Genomic DNA, 13,669 nt, shown 5'->3' with positions numbered 1-13,669 from the left:
CAGATGGTTTAATACAGGGAAAAAGCCCAAGTGGTTAGTTGGTAGCTGGCACAAAGTGTGTACTTAGGAAGGGTTATTCCTTGTCACTTGGTTCTGGCAAACGCACAAAATCTTCAGCGTGGCTTAGATCAGTGTCTTAGCATCAGGTACCCAAGGAAGTGAGCCCAGCCTTCCAGATTCAGCCTCCAGCAGGCTGAGGATCTCCAAATACAAGGCAGAAGGGCTGGTCAGCAGCCAAGGGATGAAGTTGGCAAAGCTCTGCCTCCCTTCACTGAGAACAGAGAATCGATGGGAAAGGAGAGCCTCAGGCCCTTGAGCATCCACAAGCCAATAATAAAATTTAAAATCAATGGGGAGGCTGACAGCAAACCGATGGAGGGGCCAGAGGCCAGGTGCTATGAGTCTCTGTGCTCTGTGTCCAGGCAGACAGCTTGGGCAAGCAGCAGAGCCTACTTGGAGAATTAGGCTGTGGAGCACCCGGGCCACAGTTAAGGCGCCACCCGGTCTGGAACCCTGCTGGGATACTGCTCTCTAGGCCAAGTGTCTTCCCTGGTTAGGGGCCTAAGAGGAGCTGAGACTGTCCCAGGACAGCGATCTGGAACTCAGCATTGTCCTGAGTATTATTCGGTCTCCGGCAGGGAGCTGCCAACGCCTGGCAGATTCTTTTATTTTATAGCACCGATTCCAGCCACATTCTTAAAAATTGCACAGACACTGTGGTCTGGCACAGAGATTTAAACTATTTCTCAGCCAAGGGGCTGCACATGTTCATTTATCCTCGCAAATATTTTTGTGAGCCCTTTCCATGTGCTGGGAACTAGGTTGAAGCAGCCAGACAGGACAGTAAGCTTCTGTTCATGATATGGTTGCTGCCTACTGGAATATCTGTGACCCATTATACAGCTGGGAAGGTGGAGGAGTGGCTTATAAGAGCTCTGAAAAGGATGTGGTTGAACTTCCTGGGCAGAGCATGGCAGGGAGGGGAGGTGTTGGTGAAGGATTGGTGACCTTGGTCACCTATGCATATCTAAACAGTGGTTCTCAACCTACCTAATGCTGTGACCCTTTACTGTTCCTCATGTTGTGGCGACCCACCCCCCCAACCATAAAATCATTTTATTGTGACCTCATAACTGTAATGTTGCTACTATTGTGAATCGTAATACAAATAGATATCTGATATGTAGGGTATCTGATGTGTTACTCCCAAAGGGGTCGATACCCACAGGTTGAGAACAATGTCCTAAGAAGCTATTGTGGCATTGGAGCTGAGGCAGCTGGGGATGGAAGAGGCGAGTGACAATGTAAGCTCTCAGGGATGTCAGTACCAAGGTGGCAGTGAAGTCTGAACTGGGCAAGAAAGTCAGTAAGAGTAAGGGGAGAGGCTCAGAGCACAGATAGAGAGGACAGAGAAGGGACACGGAAAAGGGAGAGAGAAGATATACCATGGGTAGGTGACAGAGGGGCAGAGACCACGTGACAGAGAGACACAAGAAGACTGTGCACATACTAGAGAAACAAAGATCATCTCCACAGAGACAGAGAGAGGGGGAAGGAGATACTGTCTGTGCAGTCAGAGGGAGGGGGAAAGAGGAAGAGAGGGAGAGGAGAAAAAGAGACATAAAAGGGGAGGGAAAGGGAGGGAGAAGGGAGGGAGGGAAATGGGGGATGGAGGAGGGAGGGAGGAGAGAGAGGGAGGGAGAAAGGAGGGAGGAGGGAGGGACAGTGATCACGTATTTCAGTTCCAGTTGTGCAGTTCTATTTCTGGCAATGTTTGGGCTCCATCTTTGAATTTTTGGGAATTTCTCTCAGCACTTCTTCAAGTCTCCACCCCACAGTTACCTGGCAACAGCCAGGAATGCCTGACTCTTTATAAAAGGGGCTGCTTGCCCCCTCCTCACTCTCTTGTTCTCTTACTCTCTTCCCTCTCTGTCTCTTCTCTCCCCATTCCCCTAACCCATCCCTTCCATGTGCATGGCCGGCCTCTACTACTCTATTCTCCTTCCCACCCCTTCTCCTCTCTCCCCAACTCCCCTTCCCTTGCCCTAAATAAACTCTGGATGTGTGGCTGGTACCTCAGGGGAAAGGGATGCTTCAACATGGGCGTGCAGAGACATACCCTTACCACTGCACCATACTTTGCTTCTACCAAACACATTTCTGGCTTTCCTTCCTTTTCTATAAAACACAGCACCCCTGAGAGTGGTCTTCTGACATCTGGAATCCTGGGAGTCCCAGCTAAGCTGCTCTGAAAAGCCCACAGCAGCTCTCACAGCACCAAGTGCCAAAGTGGCTGATGTCACTCTCACGACTGAGCATGGGTCTGGGACAGTGTGGAACTGGAGGAGTGTGGCCTCCCATCCCTCTGCGGGAGCATGACCTTCTCTTGGTTTTGAGACAAGAGCAAGAGAAAGGAAAGGAGAAAACAATTAGCGAACAGATGAGCATCCTGTTTCCACTTCAGCTGCCAGGGCCAATCATTTATTTCAACTGAGGTATTTGGTAAATTAAAGCCACATGGAAGTTAAGTATGCTGATTTCATGCTCTAACTGTTTAGAGTACAAACACCCAGGCCCAGCCTATGTTTTGGAGAACTGAAGGCAGTAATTAACTCATAAGGTCTCAAACTAACAAACGACTTCCTTTACAAGCAAAGTGTCAATTGGACCTTGATTCATGAAGTCACTAATTGCTCTTCTTAGTTTCAAATTTAGTCCAGAGCCTTAAATGGATTTTACAGTATTATATGGTATCCCTGAATTGCCAAGCTTGTGTGTGTGTGTGTGTGTGTGTGTGTGTGTGTGCGCGCGCGCGCGCGCTTGCGTGCTCCAATGATCAATATTAGGTGGGTTGTTTGATTTCTCTCCTTATTTTTCAAGACAGGATTCCCTCGGTGAGCCTTGGTTAGGTTGGCTGGGTAGCAAGTCCCAGATATCCTCCTGTCTCCACCTCCTCAGCACCAGAATTACAGGTATGTGCTGCCATACCTGACTTTTACATGAGTAATGGGGATTAAACTCATTTCTTCATGCTTACACAGCAAACATGCCTACCCACTAAGCCACTCCCCCAGCCCCAGAGTACATTATTTTAAAAATGATACGCAACAGAAAGTCAAATCGGACCAAAGCTCAATGCCAGCAACCTGGGCAACTGCAGAATAGAACAATGGCGGGGACAATGTCAGAAATCGGAAGGGCCTTAGAGTCTCCAAGTGAACCAGCCCTCAAAATTAAAACTGTTTCCTCTCAGCTTGGTCAGGGACAGCCAGCCAGGTAGGCACATCCATTTGTCTACCTTACTATGAATAATGAAACCCTTAGACACAGTGGCCTCTGCACCTCGAGGTCGTGAGCACAGGGCTGGTGTGGGCAGCCTCCTTCTTGTGAATTCTCAGACTGGGTCCCTGTAAGAGCCTCCCTGGAGCAGATAGACAAGGTCTTTGGAGACCCACCGCCAGCTTTCCTCATCGGTTCACAGTGAGATATTTCCTTTCCCTGTGGACCAGATCCACCCAAAATATACCACTTGGGCACAAGGAACATCCTGAGCTTGGGGCAACTGAGATCCAGCAGATGGGGAAGTTCTCACCAGTCCTTACTACAGAACCCACTCAGAAGCTCTGTTAATCAGGACCATCCACTACAGGCTTGAGGTCAGACATATAGGCCAACATAATATAAACATAATATAATATAAGAACCCAGAATAAACTCGTGCATTTGTGGTCCACTGGTTCTTTTTTCTGACAAGGGTGTGAAGAGAATTAAATGGAGGAGAGAATAACGTTTTCAACAAATGGTGAGGAGAACGGAGCTGGACGTTTTCATTGCATCATATGTAGGCGTTAACTGCAAATGGGTCACAGACTTAAAGGCATCATCCAGACTTCTAAACCTCTTAGAAGAAAACATGGGGAAATCTTCATGAACTTAGGCAAGGCAAGGACATCCTGGCAACAGAGACTCAAACTTGGACTTCATCACAATTAAGCACTTGGACCTTTAATGGGCGCTGCACTGATTGGTTGTTTTGTCAGCTTGACACAAGTTAGAGTCATCTGGAAAGAGTGAGCATCCATAGGAAAAAAATGCCATCAGCATGGCCCATGGACAAGACTGTGGGACATTTTCTTGATTAATAGTTGATGTAGGAGGACCCAGCCCACAGTGGGCAGCCCCACCCCTAGGCAGACGGATCTGAGTTGTATGAGAAAGCAGGCTGAGCAAGCCACTGGGAGTAAGTAGTGTTCCTCCATGGTCTCTGCTTCAGTTCCTGATTCCAGGTTCCTGCCTTGAGTTCCTGCCTCTACTTCCCTCAGTGATGGGGACATGTAAGCCAATGAACTCTCCCGCCCACCAAGTGTCTTTGGGTCCTGGTGCTTTATCGAAGCAAGAGAAAGCGAACTAAAACAGGCAGGGTGTGCAAAGATAACTCGCAGACCTGGAGAAAATATTTGCAGGACCTGGTCCTTATTGCTGGAATAAACAAGGAATCTTTTATGCCAATGTAAAAGCCTAAATGACCCAGCTTAAGTAAGCAAAGGGTTCGAGATGAGATGCTGAAGTGTCTAATGAGGGCAGGAGGAGCTTCAGTATCACTAGCCACTGTGGTAATGCTCATTAAAAGCACCGTGAGATGCAAGCCATGGCCACAAGGATGGCTCTACATAAATGAGGAAAAAAGGGGTTGGTCAGGATGTCTGGTACATGGTGAGAAAAAGAACAATGGAAGTAAGGTATCTGAGGGCTGGAGAGATGGCTCGGCATTAGGAGCACTTAGTTCTCGCAGAGGACCCAGGTTCAGTCTCCAGTGCTCATGCATGGCAGTTTAGAACCCTCCTTAACTCCATTTCCAGAGGGTCTGACTCCCTTCTCTAGTTTCCATAGACAGCAGGCATGAATGCATGCAGGACACATACATAATACATACATACATACATGCATACATGCATTCATACATACATACATACATGCATACATGCATTCATACATACATACATGTGTGGGGCGCCGCCCACACATTCCCACGCATTCGCCATTACAAAATGGCGCTGATATCTGGCTGGAGTTAGCAGTAAACAAGCCATGTGCGCACAGGCTGGGTAACTTTTCGGCTTCATGAGTTCCGCCTCTTCCGTGGCGTCATAGGGCCTGGTGAGTTTCAACCAATCAGGGGGCTCCGCGTCCAAGGCAAGGACTGATCCCTTTATAAGGAGACGGGCTGGATAGCTCCCCCTCTTCTTCCTCTCTTCTTCCCCTCTCTTCCCCTCTCTTCCCCGCTCGTTGGTCCCGCTCGTTGGTCCCGCTCCCGTGTGTTTCCGTTCGTGGTCTGGTTCGTGGGCTCGTCCGTCTTGTTCATCGTGTTCATCTTTTGGTTTTCTCCGCCTTCTTCGTCTTTTCGTCACGTGAAGCAAGTACTGGTTTTCCAGAGCAATAAAGTTTACCGCAGAAGGATTCTATTTCGTGTGCCGCGTCGTTCTTGCAGGCGAGACGGTTACGCGGGACATACATGCATGCATTCATACATACATACATACATGCAGGAAAAACACACAAATAAAATAAACAAACCTTTTAAAGAGTGATGCATCAAGCTTTTATTTCACAATAAACACAGAGTATGATTTCACATATTCAAGTTTAAAACAAACCGCTTGTCCGCATGTTTGCATGTGGTATGAAAACCTAGACCAGTGATTCTCAGCCCTCCTAATGCTATGAACCTTTCACACAGTTCCTCAGGTTGTGTCGATCCCCAAATTATAAAATGATTTTTTTTGTTGCTACTTCGCAACTGTAATTTTACTACTCATGAGAATCACAGTGTACGTTCGTTGTGTTTTCTGATGGTCTTAGGTGAAACCTGCGAAATGATCTTCAACCCCCAAAGAGGTTGTGACCCAAAGGTTGAGAAGCCCTGTCCTAGAGAGGATTGGGCAGGTGTTTGAGGAGTTTTGAAATCATCACTCCTGAAAGAAAGCAGGGGCAGAACACAGGAGGAGGGGTCTTTGGGCATTGTTGGGGGGTGTTTTCTTTTGTTTTACTTCACTATAATTCAACAAGTGTGTTATTAATGAAATCATCTTAAGGAGAGAGGAAAAATAAGAATCCCAGCAGCAGCCATGTAAGGAACTGTCTGCAGAAAGTCTGGACACTCGGAAGAATAAGGTGTGACCTTGGGCTGTCAAGGTGACAGCAGAAAGCCTGTGGGAAGGACTTCTGACTTGGAACTGCTATGGCTGGGCAGGGAACTGTGGGGATTCAGGTAGGAACAGGGTAGACGTATGACAAAGACCCAGGATTGCCCAGTAGAAAGTCTGAAAGTTTGTTTGTTCATCAGAGCAGACTCATTTCAGATCTGTCAGAACTGGAAAAGATTTATTTCATGTGGAAAAAGAAGGAACAAAAGAGGAGTAAAGGAAGAGAGGAGAGCTGGGGAGGAGAGAAAGAGAGATGGGAGGAACAAAGGAAGGAGGGAGGGAGGGAGGGAGAGAGGGAGGATCAATCCAAAGTCCAAACTGAAACTCCTGGACCATTTTAAGCAACCAGACCTGGTAAGCCAGTGGTTCTCAACCTGTGGGTTTCAAAAGGTTTCAAACCCTTTGGGCTCACATATCAGATATCCTGAAGATCAGGTATTTATGTTATAAATCATAATTAGCCTCTGTTAAGCACAAGTGAGTTCTGAGGGTCCCTGGGCTCTGTGCAGTTTGCTCCTTGGGAGATGTGACCATTTGGAGCTGCAGTGGTACCAAGTTCTCCTTGATAGTCCTGTTCTCTGCATCATCACCATTCAGACTTTACACACAGCCGGAAGTGTCTTTCACACTAGCCTGCAGCCTAGAACCGCAGTTACCTGTATGAAGAACACACGGGAACACTGGAGTCTTCCACTAGGGCAACCCCAGCTTGATCTTAGAGGAGGCAGAATCCAGCTTCACTCCTGAATAGGAAAGACTGGGTCAAGTCCATCCTGCGTACATATGAGGTCCTGATGTGGGAACCGCAGCCCAGGGCACGGTGCTCCCATCCACTGTTTCTGGAAATATAGTCTCGTTCGCCATGCATTCCTGGAAGCATTTATAAAAGCCAGTCAGAGCAGTGGTAGCGAAATGTTTTTAAGGACTTAGTCGTGTTTCCAGCTGGAACTTCTTGGAGTCACAACACTGTCTATAATGAATTGCTGGGGCTCTGAGGTCCACCAAGCTAGGAATACAGCCAGCCTGACTGACCATCCTTTTCAATTTGAAACTAAGTGAAAACTTGGGTCATTGGCCTGAATTAATTGTTTAATTTGAAAAAGAAAACAAACATAAAACAACCAAGCCAGTCAAACCTGCACTAAGTCAAACCAGCTGCACGGGGTGGGGGGGTGGGGGGTGGAGTTTGGTTGGTCTTCCTTTCCTGCAGCCACAGAGAAAACTGGAGTTTTAAATGCAAGCATTTCAGAAACAGAACAGGGGGATGTACTGAGTCCCTTCCCTGAGGCAAGAGCGTTTCAGAGAAGATAGAAATCGCCAGCCTTGAACCCCAGTAGCGTTCCTTGCTCTGTAAACGCACCAAGGACAAAACAAATGGGCTGAAGTCTGCAGCAAGGACATGACTACCAGACTTCAAACACTGTTGTAGTCATCAGGGCCCCTTGTCAGAGGGGAATCCAAGCAGGCAGCTCACATTCTACCCACTGCTTGCACTTAAGCAGAGGTGAGCTTTAGTCCAACATCATTCTCTCACCCCCGACGCACACGCACACATACACGCACACGCATGCCTGAACACCTGAGGGTTTAAGTTGAGTCACCGTGCTTACTAAATTTGATTTATTTTTCCCAGCTCTTAGCTGTTGTTGCTTTCCTCTTTCAAGCAAATTAATAAAAATTCCTTCCAAGTTGTTAACATGAGATGGGAAACCTTAGCTTTTGTGCCTGAAGGGCTTACTACCACATCTTCATGAAAGATGCTACAAGTTGAAGAATATTGGAAGTCATTTGTGTGAAAACAGCTGCCCTTCATAAATATGGACTGAGCCAGAATGCTACACCATTGGTTAATCTTACAGCCATTGCAATGAGAGGGAGAGAAGATGTGCAGATAAATATGGACTTTGCCCATAGCCGGAGAAGCCAAGTGTGTACGATAAAGCACGGACTCCGCCATCACAAGAATAAATCTACTTCATGTGTTCTCCTTGTAGAGTGTGCTTATAAAATTCAGGCCAGCATGACAAGCACAGCGTTCTAATATAAACAGTGCTAAGATGAACACAATTCTTCTTACTCATGATTAATATATTAGACAAATCATCTCTGAATCATTTAGGCAAATCATCCTTCTATACTCACGGTGAGGGCAGATTTTCTGCCTCTTATCTCAGTGACAAACAGTCTTTCATGTCCATTACCCTAAATAACCACTGGGACTTCCACCTAGAGGTTGTTCTTATTAAGGGAAAATTGCCTGGTGACACATGTTTGTGTTTCTAATCCCCAAAGACAGAAAATACAAAATATACAGTTGAGATGCTGAACATGGAAAATTTATGAACCAACCAAGGAAAATGATATAGGCTGGGGTGGGGAGACAGATGTGTTGGTAATGTGCTTACCTTACAAGTATGAGGACCTGGTCAACCAAGCTTCAGGCCAACTGAGACCCTGTCTCAAAAACCAAGATGGTGGCTGTACACATAATTCAGCTTTTAGAGTATTTGCCTAGCATGTGCAAGGCACTGCATAGGATGTGGGAAGCTGAAGAGGGAAGATCAGGAGTTCAAGTCCAGCCTGTCTAAAAAGACTGTCATATCTTAAAAACAAAACAAAAAAACTCCACAAACTTCAGAACTGATGAATTTGAATTTACAAATAAGGTTTATTTTATGTATAAGAGTGTTTTGCCTACATTGTGTGTGGGGGGGAGAGACCATGTTATGCAATGACTGTAGAAGTCAGTTTTCTGTCAGATCCCCTAGGTCCAGAGTTAAAGATGATGGTGAGCTGTTGTGTGGATGTTGGGAACTGAATCCTGATCTTGTGTTAGAGCAGCCAGTGTTCTTAATCACTGAACCATTTCCCCAATTCCATAAGTAATTAAAAACAAATTAACATCAACAAAAAAGTAGACAACATCCTGAGTACATATATTTACAAGCATACATGCAAACATACATGCATGCGTGCATGCGCGTGCAGACACATACACACAGATGTTACAGGCCTTGGGGATCCAAGAAGCGAGTGGAACTTGAAGCATGCAAGATACAGAGCCAGAAGCAGGCTAGCTGATGAGTTAAGCCTTGGATTTGTAATTCAGCTATGGAGTTGGGGTTGGGGCACGGGGGAGGGAGGCAGGTACTGTTTTATATCCTTATTAACTGGAAAGGATTTGTTAAATGAAATCTCAGAATAAACCAGAAACCAGAAAAATGTACCTATATCTAAGAACAGTGTGATCCTGTTAAGCCAACAGCATGAAAAATATAAGACTGAACTTGGAAGTAGAAACCCCATCTTGGGAATGAGGAGCCTAAGAAATCTAGGTGATTTGGCTTCTCATGTTAACAGTGAAAAAAAAAAAAAAAAAAAAAAAAACCACTAAAACATAAAAATAAAAAAGAATTGTATTAATTTTTCACTCTAGGAGATGAATCTAGTACATAACAAACTGAGGCTTTGATACTCCCCCCAGCCACCCCCAATCCCAAATATAGTCCTTACATAGCTCAATGGTAAATCCTCCCCACCTGTTTCTTTCTTTGTAACTGTGGGGATAGATGCATCTTAAAGGAGGGTTGTCATGGAGATTTGATAGCAATGTGATAACTGAGCTGATGGTTATCAGTTAAGCTGCCTCAGGCTATAATGTGGAAGGAAAATTCAACTTCCCCTGGTTTAGAAATAATGCATTTTATTGACTCTAGGCCTTGATAACTCCACAAAGGGGGTAGAGTTTTGAGGTTTGGGTGGAGCAGTGAGTGATCCCCGGGCTTCAGTTCTCAGGGAGTCTCTGGGTTCTTCTGTGGCCAGGCAGTCTGCCTTCATGTAGTCTGCCACACTTCCAGACCACAGGGCTTCTCCCTCTCAGTAGCTTCCTTTCTTCAGCCACCTAGTCCAGTCCTCAGCTGCCCTCTGCTGGATTAACAGCCCCTCCCCAGTAAGTAAGCGATAGAGAATCTGCCAGGGAACATGGCTGCTCCGTTTGATATTGAGGTATGAATGACTATGACAGATTCTTACAGCAGTCACAGAGCTGTCACTATGTCTTGCTGATATTTGTTTCTGGGAGTAAAGATGGGTTTGGGGTGAAACCAGAAAAAGACCCCTCCCTCTAGTTTTTATTTATATAATTTCAAACTATTTATTTTTATTTATGTGCATGTGTGCATGAGCATCTGCTATGATATGGGTCTCCACAGAGATCAGGAGAGAGTATATGATCTACCAAAGCTATGGCTTGAAGTGGTTGTGAGCTGCCTGACATGGGTGCTGGGAATTGAACTCAGGTACTCTGAGATGGTGCCAAGCACTCTGATCTAAGGAGCCGTCATCCAGGCTCGTTCCTCTGGCTTTTAGATAGTGGTTATCATAGCAGGTAACATTTCCTGGCACTTACAGTATAGCTGGGGCAGGTCTAAAGTTTTTGCATTGTTCCAGGAAATCCTCACTCCTACCTGCACAGTAAAAATATAGGTATTGTTATTTTACAGATATATAAATGGAGGCATAGAAAGACAAAATAATTGTCCAAATATTACACACATAGTCAAATGAGGGGTTTGTACTAGCACAGTGTTCTTTCTGACTTAGAAGATTTAAATGCCAGTCAGAATGTATCCTGTGTGCCTTATAGACCTGTAGACAAGGTAGAAGTAAGAAGATGGTGTTGGATGACCTGGAATTGGTGTTACATTGTTGTGAGATACCATGTGCTGTGAATCAAATGCAGGGCCTCTGGAAGACTAACTAGTACTGTTAACCACTGGGCTATCTCTCGAGGCCCTGTTCTGTTCTTTCTCCAGAAGGATGTAATGCAGACATCCATTCCCCACACCGGCCAGCCTAGAACATTAAATTGCTACCTCATGTACTGAAACCCCACCCCTGACCCTACTGGGATGTTGGGTTCTCAGAATTGTGGGAGCTATTTGACTCTGGAGCTCAGAGACACAGCAGGGAATGCCCCCTATATCAAAGCCAAGTTCCTCACTCCTTGTCCCTTTGTATGGCTTGAATGTGAAATGCTCCAGACCCAGACTTATGTGCTGAGGGTTTGGTTCCCAGTTGGGGGTGGGAGGTTCTAGAAACTTTGGAAGGTGGAGCCTGTTTGAAGAAAATAGGTCACTGGGGCAAGACATGTCTTTGAAGGTTACATGGTATCTCCAGTAGCCTCCTCTCTATTTCCTACCTCATGAGTTAAGAGCTACTCATGCTCAGAAGTATGGGGCTAAGTGACCATGGACTGGAGACCTCTGAAACCATGGTGACACACATCACCCTTTAAGTTGTTCATGCCAGGGATTTTGTCATAGTGATGAGGAAAGTCATTTGTCACCAAAGCCATGTCTCCTCCTCAGTGTCTCAAGACCAATGTGCCTACACTAGGGCCCTTTGATTGGCAATGACCCTTTAGACATGGAGCTCCTTGGTGGCCAACATCCCCTAATCAGAGAAGAAGTTTCTCACGTTTCCTACAAACAAAACAGAACCACCTTCCACTTCACATGCTGTGTCATTGGTGGTTTTATGTGTTTAGAAAGGGTTGTTGTTGTTGTTGTTGTTGTTTTGTTTTGTTTTGTTTTTTTGGTTTTTTTGGTTTTTTTGTATGTGACTAATTGCCATTTGTCAGGTTATCTTTGCTGGCTGACAGACTCTTTGCTCGTAAGCCTGCACTAGAATTCGAATATTTTGATGAAGAGACTTGGGTTTTCACTGCTCTATTCCCTCAGCACCTTGTATAGTACCTGGCTTCTGCCTGGCACTCTCTAGCGTAGAGGAGTTTAACACTTGAATAAACAAGTGTTATGATAACCATCAGAGACTGTCACAATCCCCAGGACATCTCTGGGAAGTCCTGCATAATTTGACTAAAACCAATGCTTCTCAATTCTGACCACTTAGCAGGTTTCTGTGTGGTGTGTGGGATGCTAACATTTCAAAGAACTCAAAGGTTTGTTGGAATCACCATGGGGAGCACTGGCCTGCTAGACTCTCTTTCTACAGGTGAGGAAATCCAGGCCCCGGTGAGTTCAGGATGCTTCCAGCCTGCATAGCAAGCCCATGGCCCTCAGGGCAGCGTAGCTTTCTATTCCTATTCAGAATTCCTTAGCTCCAGACCCTCCACATGCTGTATTGATTGAAGATCATCGGGGCTAATTATACTGGACATACCAATCAATAAAGCCATCAATGAGTATTAATGGGCCATTTATTTTGTGCCTGGCTATCGGCACCTTCATTGTGACACTGAAGGCTCAGGTGACATTTTTATGGAAGACACAATTTTTCAAGGGCTGTTGATTGATTCCTGGAAGCCTGGCGTTCACCCACAGATACATTTTCCCAGAGTTTGGGCTTCATTGATCCGGGCTGCTTGCTGACCCCACTCTTTGTCATTTTACTTATTTTTTATGTTAGACTGCTCTCACCTCTCGGTACTTTCTTCCAGCTGTGCCACAGTTATTGACCAAATGGATTTGACCTTCTTTATGAACCAAAGAAAATGCTCTTCAGCATCTAGGGAAAGAAAGGGACGCTGTTGTGTAGGGGTAGAGAGAATGCCAAGTGAGGTGGGCATGCACACTCAGTCATTGGGTCTGCACTAAGGCTATCGCTTTCCCACACGACTTCCTTTTCTACCCCAGCTGGTATATCATGCTCTTTCCTTAGAGGTGCTGTCAGGGGCCTGGTACCCATCTGGAAACCAAAACACTCCTGAGATGTCCCTGATGTGGCTGCCAGCAGCTTCAGGTACAACTATATTGAGACACATGCACTTCTCAGCAACCACGGAGCACAGGGTCTAGAACTTTGCACTACCTCATAGACCTCTCTCGGGTTCCCATAAGGGCACCTCTGCCTGAATATTCTAATCTCTGAACCCAGGAGCCCGAGAGGCCTAGCCCAAACCCTTGACTTATTTCCAGTAGTTTGACTCCACCAAGGAACACTTTTTTGGGAATAACAGTGTGAAGTGACCTTTTATCTGTTGCCGATTCCCAAGTTGTATGTTTAGTGTTATGTCTTCTACCATCAACCAAGGTAAAACAAACCAAAAGAAGGAGCCTGGAAGAGAGCACAGCTGTAAATCCTGCCCACAAGCATGAAAACCTAGGCTCAATCCTTGGGACCTAATGAGGAGAAAGATAGCTAATTGTCAGCTTGTCACCAGTTGTCCTTGGATACACACACACACACACACACACACACACACACACACACACACACATGCCAAACACATATACACATGTGCTTGCACACACACCACACACATACCACACATCATAAACAATACTATACATATATACACATATCATATACCACCCATCATATATACATACTATACTCACCCACAAGCATAAAAAACACATACCACACATATACACATACACACACTATGCACACACCACACACACACATACACACACATTACACACATACTTTATATACACATA

This window comes from Micromys minutus, assembly GCF_963924665.1.
Source record: "Micromys minutus genome assembly, chromosome: 3".
NCBI lineage: Eukaryota > Metazoa > Chordata > Mammalia > Rodentia > Muridae > Micromys > Micromys minutus.
This window is presented reverse-complemented; position numbering follows the sequence as displayed.